The sequence below is a fragment of the Carettochelys insculpta genome, chromosome 16 (genome assembly GCF_033958435.1).
Source record: "Carettochelys insculpta isolate YL-2023 chromosome 16, ASM3395843v1, whole genome shotgun sequence".
Taxonomy (NCBI): domain Eukaryota; kingdom Metazoa; phylum Chordata; order Testudines; family Carettochelyidae; genus Carettochelys; species Carettochelys insculpta.
In genome coordinates this window covers 15,498,362-15,513,689 of record NC_134152.1, presented here as the reverse complement: position 1 = coordinate 15,513,689, position 15,328 = coordinate 15,498,362, and positions in this window count along the sequence as shown.

Genomic DNA, 15,328 nt, shown 5'->3' with positions numbered 1-15,328 from the left:
TAGCAGTCAGTTCCAAGTGGAGTGCCCCAAGGATCGGTTCTAGGGCCAGTACTGTTCAACATCTTTATTAATGATTTGGATGAGGGGATGGATTGTGCCATCAGCAAATTTGCAGATGACACTAAGCTAGGAGGTCCAGTAGATAACACTGGCGGGTAGGGAGGGGGTCCAGAGTGACCTAGATAAATGGGAGGATTGGCCCGAAAGGAATATGGTGAGGTTCAACAAGGACAAGTGCAGAGTCCTGCACTTAGGACGGAAGAATCCCAAGCGCTGTTACAGGCTGGGGACTGAGTGGCTAAGTAGTAGCACAGCAGAAAAGGACATGGGGATTACAGTGGATGAGAGGCTGAATATGAGTCAATAGTGTGCCCTTATAGCCAAGAAGACTTATGGCATATTGCGGTGCATTAGGAGAAGCATTTCCAGCAGATCTAGAGAAGTTATTATTCTCCTCTACTCGGCACTGGAGAGGCCACATATGGAGTATTGCATCCAGTTCTGGGCCCCCCAGTATAGAAAGGATGTGGAGGCATTGGGGCAGGTTCAGTGAAGGGCAATGAAAATGATTAAGGGGCTGGAGCACATGATCTATGATGAGAGGCTGAGAGATTTGGGCTTATTTAGTTTGCAGAAAAGAAGACAGAGGGGCAATTTGATAACAGCCTGCAGCTTCCGGAAAGGGGGCTCTAAAGAGTATGGAGAGAGACTATTCTCAAGGAGCAATGGTCTGAAGTTACAGAGGTAGAGGTGCAGGCTGGATATTAGGGAAAACTATTTCACTTGGAGGGTGGTGAAGCACTGGAATGCGTTACCGAGAGAGGTGGTAGAATCTCCATCCCGGTTTTTAAGTCCCAGCCTGACATAGCCATGGCTGGGATGATTAGTTGGGGATGATCCTGCTTTAGGTGGGGGTCTGGACAAGATGACCTCCTGAGGTCCCTTCCAGCCCTAAAATTCTATGATTCTATGGTTATTTTTATTCTAGTAGCACTGAAGTTACAATGAGGGCCCTATTATGAAAGACACTGTACAAAAGACTCCTAAATTCTTTAAAGCCTTCTAGTATCAATAAGTGCTTTATTTGTATTGTGGTAGCATGTGGAAGGCGAAACAGGCCCCAGTGGACAAACATAACTGTCAGACATTGTTTTAAGTGCTATACAATTTATGTAAATTTACCTGGGGATGTCTATTTCCACACTTGTGTGTAATATTGACTATTCCTGCATAAATTTTGTGATACCTTGTACTCCACCCTATTAGTAAATAGATTAAATAGTTTCTTCACTTTTCTGTGAAGCATCTGGTACTAGTTTCTGTCAGAATTACTAGAATCAAGTAATCATTATTATGATGCAGGATAGCCATTCTCAACAATACAGAAACCAGCTTGTTCCAGAAACTGCCCTTGAAAAGTTAAAGGCTGATGAATGCTCTAGAGACCCGTTCTGCAAGAAAAGTTACAGCATTTTTTAAACAAAAATTAGCCTGTTTCACTATATTTCATCTTTCATTTGTTTCTCTGAACTTGCATAACTCCTTTTTGCACTTATGGTTTACTTTTAAAGAGTTGAATAAACATCTGTGTTTGTCATGTGTTCATGATCAGGTGTAAAGGAAGAGACTAAAAATTATTCACTAGGCACTTTCTGCAAGTTTTAAAAATTGCACTTTTTTAAATAATGCAAGATCAACTGACTGGTGTCTTTCCTAGTTAGTAGCAAGTAGTCTTACTATGCTGACAATGGTTTCAGAAGAGTAGCCCTGTTAACCTGTAGCTTCACCACCTTTGATAGTCACAGGAATGGAACCCATCCTACTTAATGTGCTTCATCAACTGGTCCTACTAGTGACAGGTAACCCTTACCCTCCTCCCCCCCTTCCTCTCCTCCTCCCTTCCATCCCTGCTATATCACCCAGGATTCTGTTTTTTTCTACTCCAATGATCTGAAGAAGTGGGTCTTATCCACAAAAGCTCATGACCTAATACATTTGTTATTCTCTAAGGTACTACACAACTGCTTGTTATTTTTTCTGATAAGTCAATCATCATCACTATGATATTCTATTTATTTTTGTCAACTGAACAGATACAGCAGTAGCTTCAGATCACACCATACAAATATGGGTGTCTTATTAAGATGTATTAATTCCACATTTAGATGGAAATCAATACCCCATACAGAAGTGCGTAAATGCCTGTATAACCCTATTGTTAGTTGGAGCCAGCAGCAGCCAGGGCCAGGTTCTATGTCTTGGGTTTACTGTCCCATCCATCCAATACAGAACCAGCTTGAGCCCCCATCCAGTAACCTGCAAAATTCACACACCACCCTTGTGTGCCTTTGTGAGGCAACACTTACCCACTTGCAAGCACAGGGTCTGAGCATAGGAAAAGAAACTTTTAATAAAAGAAAGGGAAGTAATTTGGCATTAATTTGGGAAAACACCATGCAGTTCATAAGAAAAAACATGAGCAAAAGTCCAACCACGTGTAGGATGGGTGGTGCCTTTTCCTCACAGGTTCGTAAGTCCAACAGTCTAAATGGCCCCTTCACAAACCCAGCCATTCTCTGCTCCTCACTCATAGCTGCTGCCCTTGGTCAGAGAAGACCCAAAGTTCAGACACGCTTCCACAGGGTTCATCTCCCATCCTGACTGGGGGAATGTACAGAGGCATCTTACTCCCAAGCCTCATGGGCTGGATCAGGCAAGCCAGGGCTGGATCCAGCTCATGGGCAGTACAGCTGGTGGCACCTCTGTCATCAGAGCTGGGCTCCTAACCAGCAGCTGCCACTCTTCAGCTGCTCAGCTCTGAAGGCACTGCCACCACAAATAGCAGCACAGAAATCAGGGTAGCAGTGCTGCAAACCCCAGTACAATACTCTTATGACCCATCTATAACTCCTTTATTTGGGGGGCGTGGGAGTCAGGACCCCTAGAATTACAACACAAAGCTATTTTCAGATTTAAATAGCTGAAATAATGAAATGTGCAAATTTTAAAATCCCATGACCACAAAATTGACCAAAATGGACCCTAGTTATATATGGCACTATAGGCTGGTGATTTCTACCCTCTGTACCTATATTTCCTCATCTGTAAAAAGGAGATACCAACCAATTTTATACAGAATTTTTGGATCATGTCGTTGATATATTTTATTGTAGGTCTGCCAGTTGATACCATTCCAATTGACTTTAACACTACTAGGCTGTGTCTACGCTAGCATCCCCCTTTTGAAGTGTGTAGGGTCCTTGGACCCTGTGTAAAAGAGCTGTGCATGATTGAAAGCGATGCTTTCAAAGTGCCACAGCTGCCATTCTGCTAATGAGGCACTGCATATTTATTACAGCATCTCATTAGCATATCATGAAGTGTCTCATTAGCATCCCCTTTCAAAAGGGGGGTGCTAGTGTAGACATAGTCCTAATTCTGAGAAAAATGGCTTGTTAAGTTATTTTTGTTGGTTCAGGCTCCACTGCTTTCATATGTCATATTGCTTGCTCTATGTAGAGCTGTTATTGCCACAATGTCCATATAGCTTTATTTTACAAGCCAGTATATTCAGATTCCTGCATGGATAAACTAGATTGAAGGCTGAGTCACAGTGAGGGAATCTGATTAGTGCTAATGAAAATAGAGTGATGATCGTAAAATAAGCTCAATTAACACAGCAATTTTAATTGCCATCAGGTTTAGAATGAGCAAATGTTTATCATAAACTGTCTGGAGGGTGTGGGCAATTGAGACTTCTTGCAGTGGCCAGGAAGTTGAGCCTGTCTGTCATTCTATTGAGGATTGATTATAAGCATGTCTACACTGCAATTAAACCCCTGCTGTTGGCATAAAACAGTTGACTCAAGGTCATGTTGGGGAGGCTGATGCAGCTAAGCTGCTGCTGCCTGGTTGGGAAATGGGAGACCCTCCACCCTAGCTGGCTCCCAGCTTTAGGGCTGCTAGGGTCCCCCTGCTCCTTGGCCAGGGTTCCTGTGGGTGGGACTGCCCCATTTGGCTCCCAGCTGTGAGGCTGCTGGGTTCCCCTTGCTCCCCAGCCAGGGTTCCTGTGGTTAGGGTTGCTGGTGGGGCCAGTGGGCCATGCAGCCCTGAGCATGGGGCTGCAGGGTTTCCCCTGGATGGTGAGGCCCACTGATAGCTACAGAAACACTGGCAGGGTCTGGGAATTTTCAAGACCAGCCCTTCCCTTATGCAAAAACATCGCCATCGGACACTTTTGTATACACGTGGGAGGTGGGACTTGGCAGGGAAATTTGGGACTGTCCTGCAGATAGCAGGGTATTTGGCAAACTTATAGGCAGGATAAGGGAAGGCTCCAGCCTGACTTCTGCCAGACTGTGGGTCCTGACCTAGAGGCCCAGAAGGTGCCAGGGGTCACAGGGGAAATGGCCCAGCGAGTATGACTGTGAGTGACTGGGCTGCTGAGCCTGACTGATGGGGTGATGAAGCTGCTTAGGGCTACTAACAGGGGAGAGATGCTATGGGGCAGGACTCCTTGGAGGAGAGAGGGGGCAGGAGGCTTTGTTACAGGCAGCCAAAGAAGGAATGGCTAAAACCCATCTGAGCATAAAGTCGGCTGTAGCTTTAATGTGTTGAAGCCCCTCTGGCATAAAGTGTCAGCTGGGAAGGGAAGTGCCTGTGGTTACATGCTATGGCTTCTGACTTGAAAAAGTTCTTGTGTCTAGTTTTGCAGATGCTAAAAATGAGGACCCGGGATGGGGAGGAGTGAGATCACAAAAGGCTAGTCATGCTTCTCATTTTTGTCTGATTGCAACAAAACTATCTTGTTTTCATCCAGCTCCACAAACTCTGTTCTCATGATGTCACTTACCGAGTGACACCACAAAGCCCAAGTGTCTGGAAAACAAGATGTCTGTTAAAGATATAATACTGACCTTGCCTGTTTCTTTGTCTGTCCCTACTTAGGCAGGCATATATCCCACACTTTAGGGGCCCTGCAGCATTCACATCACTGTACTTCACTACACTCACTGTACTTCAGTCCCTCTTTACATTTCTAAAATAGCTAGTATAATATTCACTTCACAGGGGTCCCTCTGACATTTTTTCCATCCAGATGCAGAACAGATTTTGTTTTGCACACTGAAGCATGTATTTATGTGCACCACCAGTACAAACCAGTGGGCGCTTTGCTAATCTGCCGGGCAGCATTTGAATCTCACCTGGGTGGCTGCTCAAGTGCTCAAGGAACACTGGTTATTACAAGCTGAATAGTAACAGAGAGAAAGCCGTGCTAGTCTATATACTATCAAAACAAAAAAGCAGTCAAGTAGCACTTTAAAGACTAACAGAATAATTTATTAGGTAAGCTTTTGTGGGACATGGGCTGAAGAAGTGGGTCTGTCCCACGAAAGATCACCTCATCAATTATTTTGTTAGTCTTTAAAGTGCTACTTGACTGCTTTTTTGTTTTGGTTATTACAAGCTGAGACTGACAAACCACAAACAGAGGCTTTTACAGGCTTCCTCCACTTCTTGATGGAACTGTTTTGTGCCAGAGGTGTTCTGAAAGTGTCACCCCAGCTCTTATGAGAGTCTTTTCATTTTTTTACATTTCTGTAGCTCTGGAAAACTGCTCCATCAAAGTTTATGTAAAATATCGAAATCACATGAGATTTAAATTGCTGATTTCATTTTCTGTGTGGATCAGAGTTGCTGCACAAAGTGTCTGTATCAGAGGCAGGAGACTGCAGCAAGATTTGGTGACACAGTGCTACTTCTTTTGGAAAGGAAAAGATTTAAGTCACTATTATAGGTGACTAAATTTTACTCCATGGGTGTGTTAACAAAAAAACATGTTTGGAGATGGGCCTAAAACTGAAACACAAGGTGTGAATTTAATAGTTGGAATGTTGTGACTGGAGACAATCTCTGTAACAGCCAGAATAAGAACACTAGATACCCTTTAGATTGTGGGGAAGTTCATATTTGTAGTCCTGTTTCAAATTTCATGAATCAGGATCCTGTTTCTAAGTGATACTTCCCTGTCCTGTGAAGTATTGTAATGATTTTACAAAGCTGTGGTTGGGTATCTACTGATAGGAACTCATAAACTAGGTTTTTTAGTGTTGTTACATGTAGATTGTTTCCTATGGCCATTTTAGTATTTGTGGGGAATTGTGAGTAGGTTATCCTGTTGTTGGGTTGAGTAGTAACAGAGAGAAAGCCGTGTTAGTCTATATACTATCAAATCAAAAACGAAGTAAAGTAGCACTTTAAAGACTAACAAAATAATTTATTAGGTGAGCTTTCGTGGGACAGACCCACTTCTTCAGACCATAGCCATACCAGAGCAGTCTTAATATTTAAGGCATAGAGAACCGAAAACAGTAATCAAGGTTGACAAATCAGAAAAAAATCATCAAGGTGAGCAAATCAGAGAGCAGAAGGGCGGGGGCGGGGTGAGGGAAGTCAAGAATTAGATTAAGCCAAATATGCAGAAAAGCCCCTATAGTCTCCCAGAAAATTTGCATCCCGGTTCAAACCATATGTTAATGTGTTGAATTTGAATATGAAAGAGAGTTCAGCTGTCTCTCTTTCCAAAGCAGAGTGAAAATTCTTCCTCAATAAGACGCAAACTCTTAAGTCATTAACAGAATGGGCCACTCCATTAAAATGTAGACTAACTGGTTTGTGGATCAGGACTGTTTTGATGTCTGCTTTGTGCCCATTAACTCTTTGTCGAAGGGAGTTTGAAGTCTGTCCAATATACAAAGCATCTGGGCATTGTTGGCACATGATGGCATATATGATGTTAGTTGAGGAACATGAGACTGTGCCCGTGATTCTGTGACTAATCTGGTTAGGTCCAGTAATGGTATCTCCAGAATAGATATGTGGACAAAGCTGGCAGGGGGCTTTGTTGCAAGGTAAAGTCCCAGGACTGGTGTTCCTGCAGTATAGACTGTGGCTGTTGGTGAGAATCCTCATGAGGTTGGGAGGTTGTCTGTAGGAGAGAACAGGCCTGTCACCTAGGGCCTTCTGGAGTGTGGCGTCCTGATTAAGGCTGTAGGTCTTTAATAATGTGTTGCAGTGGTTTGAGTTGGGGGCTGTAGGTAATGACCAATGGTGTTCTGTTCTTGGGTTTTTTGGGCCTATCTTGGAGTAGCTGGTCTCTGGGTATTCGTCTGGTCCTGTCAATTTGTTTGTTTATTTCTCCTGGCGGGTAATTCAGGTTTATGAATATTTGGTAAAGATCTTGTAGTTTTTGGTCTCTGTCAGTAGGATCAAAGCAAATGGGATTGTACCTAAGGGCTTGACTGTAAACAATGGATCTAGTTATGTGTGCAGGATGGAAGCTAGAAGTGTGTAGGTAAGTATAGCGATCAGTGGGTTTCCAGTAGACTGTGGTACTGATTAGGCCATCCTTGATTTGTACTGTAGTGTCCAGGAAATGTATCTCTCACATGGAGTAATCGAGGCATAAGTTGATGATGGGGTGCAGATTGTTAAAGTCCCTGTGACATTCTTCTAGAGACTCTACACCATGGGTCCAAATCATAAAGATGCCATCCATGTATCTTAAGTAAAGGAGGGGTAATAGGGGACGAGAGCTGAGGAATCGTTGTTCCAGGTCAGCCATAAATATATTAGCATATTGTGGGGCCATGCGGGTGCCCATAGCAGTTCCACGAATCTGGAGGTATAAATTGTCCCCAAATCGGAAATAATTGTGGGTGAGAACAAAGTTACAGAGGTCAGACACCAGATTGTCTTTGGTGACATCAGGAATGGTATTCCTGATCGCTTGTAATCCATCTTCATGTGGAATATTAGTGTACAGAGCCTCTACATCCATGGTGGCAAGGATGGTGTTGTCAGGAACTTTTCTGATATTTTGTAATTTCCCCAGGAAGTCAGTGGTATCTCGGAGATAGCTGGGAGTATTGGTGGCATAGGGTTTGAGGAGGGAGTCCACGTAACTAGATAGTCTGGTGGTAAGGGTGCCAATACACGAAATGATAGGTTGTCCAGGGTTCCCAGGTTTGTGGATTTTGGGAAGTAAATATAATAGCCCAGGATGGGGCTCAGATGGTGTGTCTGAGTTAATAAGGTCTCGAGTAGCAGCAGGGAGTTCCTTAAGTAGTAGTTGTAATTTCCTTTGGAATTCCAAAGTGGGATCAGAGGAGAGAGGTTTGTAAAATGTGGTGTTGGAGAGTTGTCTGGCTGCCTCCTGTTCATAGTCTGACTTATTCATGATGACAACAACACCCCCTTTGTCAGCTGGTTTGATTATAATGTCTGGGTTATTTTTGAGACTGTGGACAGCATAGCGTTCAGCATGGGTTGGTTTGGGTTGGGTTGGGGGCTACCCACGTGATGTGGCTGAGCGCGAGAAAGACCCAGACTGTGTGGTGCCTGTAGGGGAGGGAAGAGGATTTGCACACCAATGGAAACTGCTGAGAAGAAGTTTCTCAGTGTATTATGAAAGCACGACCCCCAGCACAGCCTTTTTGACACGTGGTACGGTAGGTCAGGGGTTGGAGCCAGGCAGCGCATTAAAAAATAAGGGTAAGAAAATAGCAAGCCGCAAACTCCCTGCAGGGGCTATTTGAATGGGTAGATGCACTCACAGTGCTAATAGCAAAGAAAGAAAGACAGACAGACGGAGACATTTTTCAGGCTCTCACGCTAACATGAGCCCACAGCTACAGGCTCACTGCTCCTGCTTGGAAATTCACAGTCTTCCTGTTACTGGAGAGCAGCGGCCAGAGCAGAGCACTGAGAGGGGCATTATGGGTTGCATACGAGACTCCACTGGAGGCTAATAAATTCACTTTTAAGAGATGGCGCTTCCACACTGGCCTTTAATCGAACTTCTGAATTCGAGCTTGACACTATACTCATCAGGTAACTGCAATTTTGTAATCTTGAGATTAGTGCACCCAAAGTCGAGCTAATGGTCTTTGCAGTGAAGACAGTCACTTGGTAAAATTGAGCTAACTGATTTAAATTTGAATTTATCTTGTTGTGTAGATGCAGCCATTGACTTGAAATTCGATATATCCCATAACCTCTTTGTACCTCAGTTCTCCCTTCACAGCTGTTTGATGGATTCAGTAATATATACTTGACAAGGTATATAACGATTAACCTGCTGTTTTAAAACTGTGAGATCCTTAAATGAGGTGCTATTAAAGAGACAAGATGGGTGAGGTAATATCTTTTATTAGATCACCTTCTGTTAGTGAGGGAGAGGCTTTCAAGGGACTTAGAGCTCTTCGAATCTAAAGTGGTATTAAAATATGGACTATGGAGGAGAGGAGAAAGACTGCATTTTGTTCACTTTGAAACTGCACGGGAGTGATGCTACAGACAAAGGAATACAAATCCCTAATGATTAGTGGTTTTGTTGCTTTCAAAGTGTGCGCATTAGGTTTTGCAGAACCAGATCCAAGACATTACTTCTTACAAATATGATATCACTCATTAAAAACATTTAAATAGTTTTAAAATCAATTTTCTGTATTCTGTTTGCTTAATCTGTGTATTTGTCTCAACTGGAATAATAAGGGACAAGTCAGTTAGTTCCTATTCCAATTCACTTTGAAATTCTTGTGCAGTAGCAGCACAGCTACTATGTTTGGGTGGCAAACAGCAGAACAAGGGGTAATGGTATGAAGCTGCAGAAGGAGAGGAGTAGGTTGGATATTAGGAAAAACTACTTGACTAGAAGAGTGGTGAAGCACTGGAATGTGTTGCCTAGGGAGGTGGTGGACTCTCCAATCCCTTGAGGTTTTTAAGTCCTGGCTTGACATAGTCATGGCTGGGATGACTTAGTTGGGGTAGATCCTGCTTGTGACAGGGCTGGACTCGATGACCTATTGGGGTCCCTTCCAGCTCTGTGATTCTATGAAAGGAATGACTGTATGTGGCATTAAAAAAGATTTGGAATAAAAACAAAGTTACAGAAATATTTCTGTGTCGTGCTTATCTGTCTAAAAATCCCTCAACATTTGGGCTACATTTTTGCTGACTGGTTTCCCTTGATTATAAACAACACAGAGTAAGAAAAGATGGCTCCTAGATTTTCGGTTTTCCCAGCAGTGCTGTTCAGCCAGCCCCTAGACATGCTGGTGACAGATTTCTGTACACAGATGCCAGCCAGACAAGTGAAACTAATAATGATTTACAATTTCTTTAACATTTTCACTCACCATAACCATCCGTACAGAGTGTTCGCCAACATGGCAGATTAGCCACTGGGCCAACAGGGCTCATGGTGACAGGCACCTGCCAATCCTCTGCCTCCACCCTCCCCCAGAAAACTGGGCAATCTGTCTTCCCACCCTAGTGTTCTAGTGCTCCTGCTTGGGGAGCAAGGTTGGGGTATGGGGGCTTGCCCCACTCTCCCTGCCTGCCCAGCGTTCCCACCAGAGAGCAGGGAAGCCCCCATAACCTGACCTTGCCAGGAGCACAGGACAGAGAGGGGGAGGCCCTGTGCCCTGCCCTAGTTCCCAGGCAGGAGTGCTGGGGAAGAGCAAGGAGTACTGCTCTGGGCTAGGGCCCTGCAACCCCCTAGTCTGCCTCTGCTTCCCAGAAGCTCTAAGGGTCTACTTCTGGGTGAGCTCAACATTTCATAGTTTGAGGACAACATACCTAAAAATCTTGAGGTGAACACTCAAGGAATGGAAGAGGTTTAAGAAATAGACTAGAAAAGTCGTAACACTCAAGGTGCTGGGATAATTGTCATAAGAAATGAGTGTGTACGTTATCCATCATGAGCCGTGTTTTAAAATAAAAGATAAAACATTTAGCCAGAAATAAAAAAAAAGCCAAGTAAGCATCCATTCAGGAATACGGAAATTAGAATCGGACCTTTGTTAATTTAAAGCTCTCTAGTAGAAATGTTGTAAAGTGATCCCTAGTAGGGGCTGGAGGGGGAAAAAGGAACCAGCTCCTAAGGTTTGGGGGCCACAAAAAGACATTATGGCCAAATAAGAGTTCAAACACCTGAATTCTATAACCGAATCGCTTTCTCTAAAGCTAATACATCACACTTTCATACAGAGAGAACTCCTAGAATAAAAGTCACAGCTTCTGCTGTTGTCCCCTACCCAGAGTGGTGGAGCTTGGGCTGTTCGCTATTCCTGATTCTTGGGCAGTGGGGCTTGGGCAGGCTTAGGGATTGTGAAGTAATTTTTATTGCTGGAAGGGGGTTTCCAGGAAATGAAATTTGAGAATCTGCTCCAGAGACTCTTGTACCTCTAGAACAGGGATGGGCAAATACCAGCCAGTGGACTGGATGCGGTCTGCCACGATTGTAGAGTTGTTCCTTTTGGGCCCACACTTCTATATTTATAGTAACAGAGAGGGAGCTGTGCTAGTCTATACACTATCAAAACAAAAAGCAGTCAAGTAGCACTTTAAAGACTAGCAAAATAGTTTATTAGGTGAGCTTTTGGGGGACAGACCCACTTCTTCAGACCATAGCCAGACCAGGACAGACTCAATATTTTCTCTGTGCCTTAAATATTGAGTCTGTTCTGGTCTGACTATGGTCTGAAGAAGTGGGTCTGTCCCACGAAAGCTCACCTAATACGCTATTTTGCTGGTCTTTAAAGTGCTACTTGACTGCTTTTTGTTTCTGTATTTATCTGCACCTCTGCAGATATGAGGCAATTGCAGCTCTCGTTGGTCACAGATTTGCCCACGAAAGCTTGTGCTCATACATTTCGGTTAGTCTATAAGGTGCCACAGGGCCCCTCGCTGCTTTTGCAGATCACCATTCACAGCCAATGGTAACAGTGGGAAGTGGTGTCCCAGTACATGCCATTTCCTGCCGCTCTCATTGGCTGATAACAGTGATCTGCAGCCAACAAGAGCTGTAGTTTCCTAATAACTGTGGAGATTCAGGTAAATATAGTGGCAGTGGCCAGCCAGGAACTAACCGTGACAGGTTACTGGGTTTTTTTATTGCTCACCCCTGCTCCAGTATATTTGATAAGCTGCAGCTTTTGACTGGAAAACACTTTTTCCTGGTAATCTGGGTGACTAAGCTACTGTACAGGATGATTGTTTGCTTATGTGCTGCAGAATGATGAGGAGGTCAGGGGAAATCAAGAGGACTCATGATTCCTTTTATTGGGTTAAATTAATGTTGATTTGTCAAAACTGCAAGTGTAGTAAAAGTGACCTACAAGGAAGTAAATTTTTTTTGGTTTTACCACTTATTTTTTGTTTGTTTTTCTAATGTATTAAAGTGGCCCTAAGGGTCAATCAATGTTACCTACCTTGTACACCAAGTTTAGTTTTTACTTTAAAAGTATGTCTTGTCTCCCTTGTATTTTGCTGAAGATTTCTGTGGTTAACCAATAGGAGAGCTTTCTTCACTCTTGACTGATTCGGGCAGACAAAGTCTTTTCTCAGCGGTTTAATGCATTTGCTATAAGTAGGTGCTGTCACCACTAAGAAGCCTGACTGTAAATCCCCCCTCCTCTCAATTGCACAGGTTTTGTCTCTTTAGTCTGTGTGATATTGTAATCCTACTAGCACTCCAGGGGTCAAAAGAGAGCACTGAGTAGACACAGCCTGAATGTCTAATATGGAAAACAAGCAAGGAAAGTAGAAAAAAATCCTGTAATTTAAAATAAGCAGCAGCTGCCAGCACTTCTCAGGTCTCTTTCTTTTATCAGAAGGCATAAACAAGGTTCTGACTCTTTTAGTAGAGGCAGGTGATCGTTTTAGAAGCAGGACCAGAATAAGGAAGCAGGGGATTCAGGTCATAGCAACGTAATAACTGTCAGACTTAACACCTAGGAAAAGCTGTTGCCCTAGTATCTGGAAACTCTGGACTACAGTCCCCTGAGTTTCACTCTGTCATCTCTCTTTATTTTTTTAAGCCACTCAAATATTTTTCTTTAAAGGGAACCAATGTACTTGTTTTTCCCGGAGATGTTAAATCTCGGTGGATTTCTGAAGGTATCAGTGGATACAGGCTTAGGCATATAGATTAGATTTGACTCCACTGTGATCTATGAAACATCTTGTGTGCACCAGAACTCACTCAGTGGTTAAGTTTTTCAGGCTAGAAGTTACCTGGGTGCCTAATTTTGGTCTCTGGGCATGTACATAGCTGCCTCCGTCTAGGCATCTGGATTCCTCAAAGTGACTCACAAACCAGCTGCAGATGGGAGCAAGGCAGCCAATACCTGCCTGTAGTCTAATGAGGTAGGTGCCCTCTGAGCATGGATGGATCCCACTGCTACAAGAGGAGAAGGTGCCACCACAACCATCTACCTTCCTTATATGTTTTAGCCCTTTATTTAGAGCTTTCACCTCGAATGTGGAAGATCCAGTTTGAACAACAACGCAGGGTCCTGTGGCACCTTATAGACTAACAGAAAAGTTTTGAGCATGAGCTTTTGTGAGCACAGACTCACTTCATCAGATGTTTGAACAAGTTTGAACAAGTGTCTTTAGCTTTCAGGAGGCTGCCCTGTCACTAGGTTAGGCGATAGTCCCTTCGTCTTTTCTGTTACAACTGTTACACTGTGGATAAATAAGGACACAGTGACTGGAGCAGAGGACTGGCCCTTTGGTTTCCCCACTTCCCAAGGAGTGTCCTAATTACAAGGCTACAGAGGAACTGGTTCCTGTCATTTTCTAGGTGCTTAAAAGTCAGGCCTTGTGATGTTCAGGGTTGTAATGGCGAAGTTCCTCTGTGGATCAAGGCCTCAGCCCCCGAGTATTTTTTAATATCCTGAAGCAATGCCCACCATCACCAATTAATAATCCACAGCCAATCCATCACTGCTTTGTTATGAAAAGTCAAAGCTGTCTGGTAAGAATGCCCGAAAATAAATAAAGCACTGTCAGCAGCAGTGCTTTAACCTTTTGGGTGTGGGCTCCACTGAGGGTTATAGCCACTAGTGTAGACCATGGCTTGCACAGTGAAGGTGAAGCAGTGTACAGAATCATTGCAGACTCTTTGTTTACTGGACATAGCCATGGCAAGAAGTAAGCCCTTGCACACCTCGGTCACTATGACAAACTCCTTTCTTAAAACAGACATCAGTATTCCCCTACCCTCCTCTTCATAGCCACGCCAACGCAAGTCATGTTGCGAAGGATTACATATCTGAAGTCGCAGACATAGTAGAAAAAGGATTAATACACACACATTATACTGCCCAGAAAATCCATGCAAAGCATTGTAGCCTAGTAAGAAGGCTTTTCCAGTTCAGCTTTATGATCAGAGTTGCCTGATATTAGTAAAGAGGCCAGAGGCAAATAAAAGACAAGCAGTTACACAAATAGGACACAGCTGCAAAACTGGAGAGCAGAGTACTCATCAAAGAACTACAGTCATAAAGCTCTGTCTAGTCTTTTATCTGGCTATCGTGCCTCTCACCATTCTATCCACACTCTGCTAAATTAAATACATTCCAGGGAATTTAACAATTCTCTCAACCACTAAAGTAGTAACTGGCAGCAAACAGCCAATGAAATACAGGGTGGGAGCATTACATCAGGACTCACTGAGTGATCATTTGATAATTCTTTTGGCAGGATATTGTTGTCCAGCCATTCCAGAGAATACAGCTCTTGCCTTGTTTCCTTTGTATCCAGGACACGTTAAGCTACTCACTCTGGTTCAGACTATTAATGGTTGCAATTTTAGGTTCAATCCAGGAACTTCAGACTACGGTCCTGCACAGCAGTAGTAGCTCAGCCATATTGGATCCACAGGTTTGCCACTGCAAGAAATTCTTCTTTGTGTTTTTCTCCCCGTGGACAAATGTTTGTGTCACTCTGCTTCACTGACTCCTCTCTTTCAAGTCTTGGCTGAAGACTTCTTTTGTCCCTTACTTGTACCTATTGGTTAAACTAGCAAGTTTTGTTGACAAAAGTGGTGGAACGTCCACACGCAAAATGTGTTTTGTCAACAGTTTATCAACAAAAAATCTGCGTAAATGCTCTGAGGGGCCTTCTCTTGATAGACGGAGCAACATCCAGAACAATGGGCTGCCCTGTCTGCTGTGCTTCCGGGGGCCTGTTTTGTTGAGAGAGCAGCCAGGCAGTCGGGCCACTCTGTCGACAGAGCAGAGCGCTCTTCTGATTGGCTTTTGTGTGTGGTTGCTCTCTCTCGACAGAAGTTTTGACGGGAAATCTCTTACGGCAGTGATTTCTGTTGACAGATTGCTGTAGTGTAATTGTAGCCATTAAGTTTACTCTTCCTCTGCGACATGGTGAAGTATTTGACATAGTTTATATGGAAGCTGTCATATGCAAAAGGTTTCATTGTGTTAAAAGTGTCCACAACCACATAGTATTTCTACAGAAT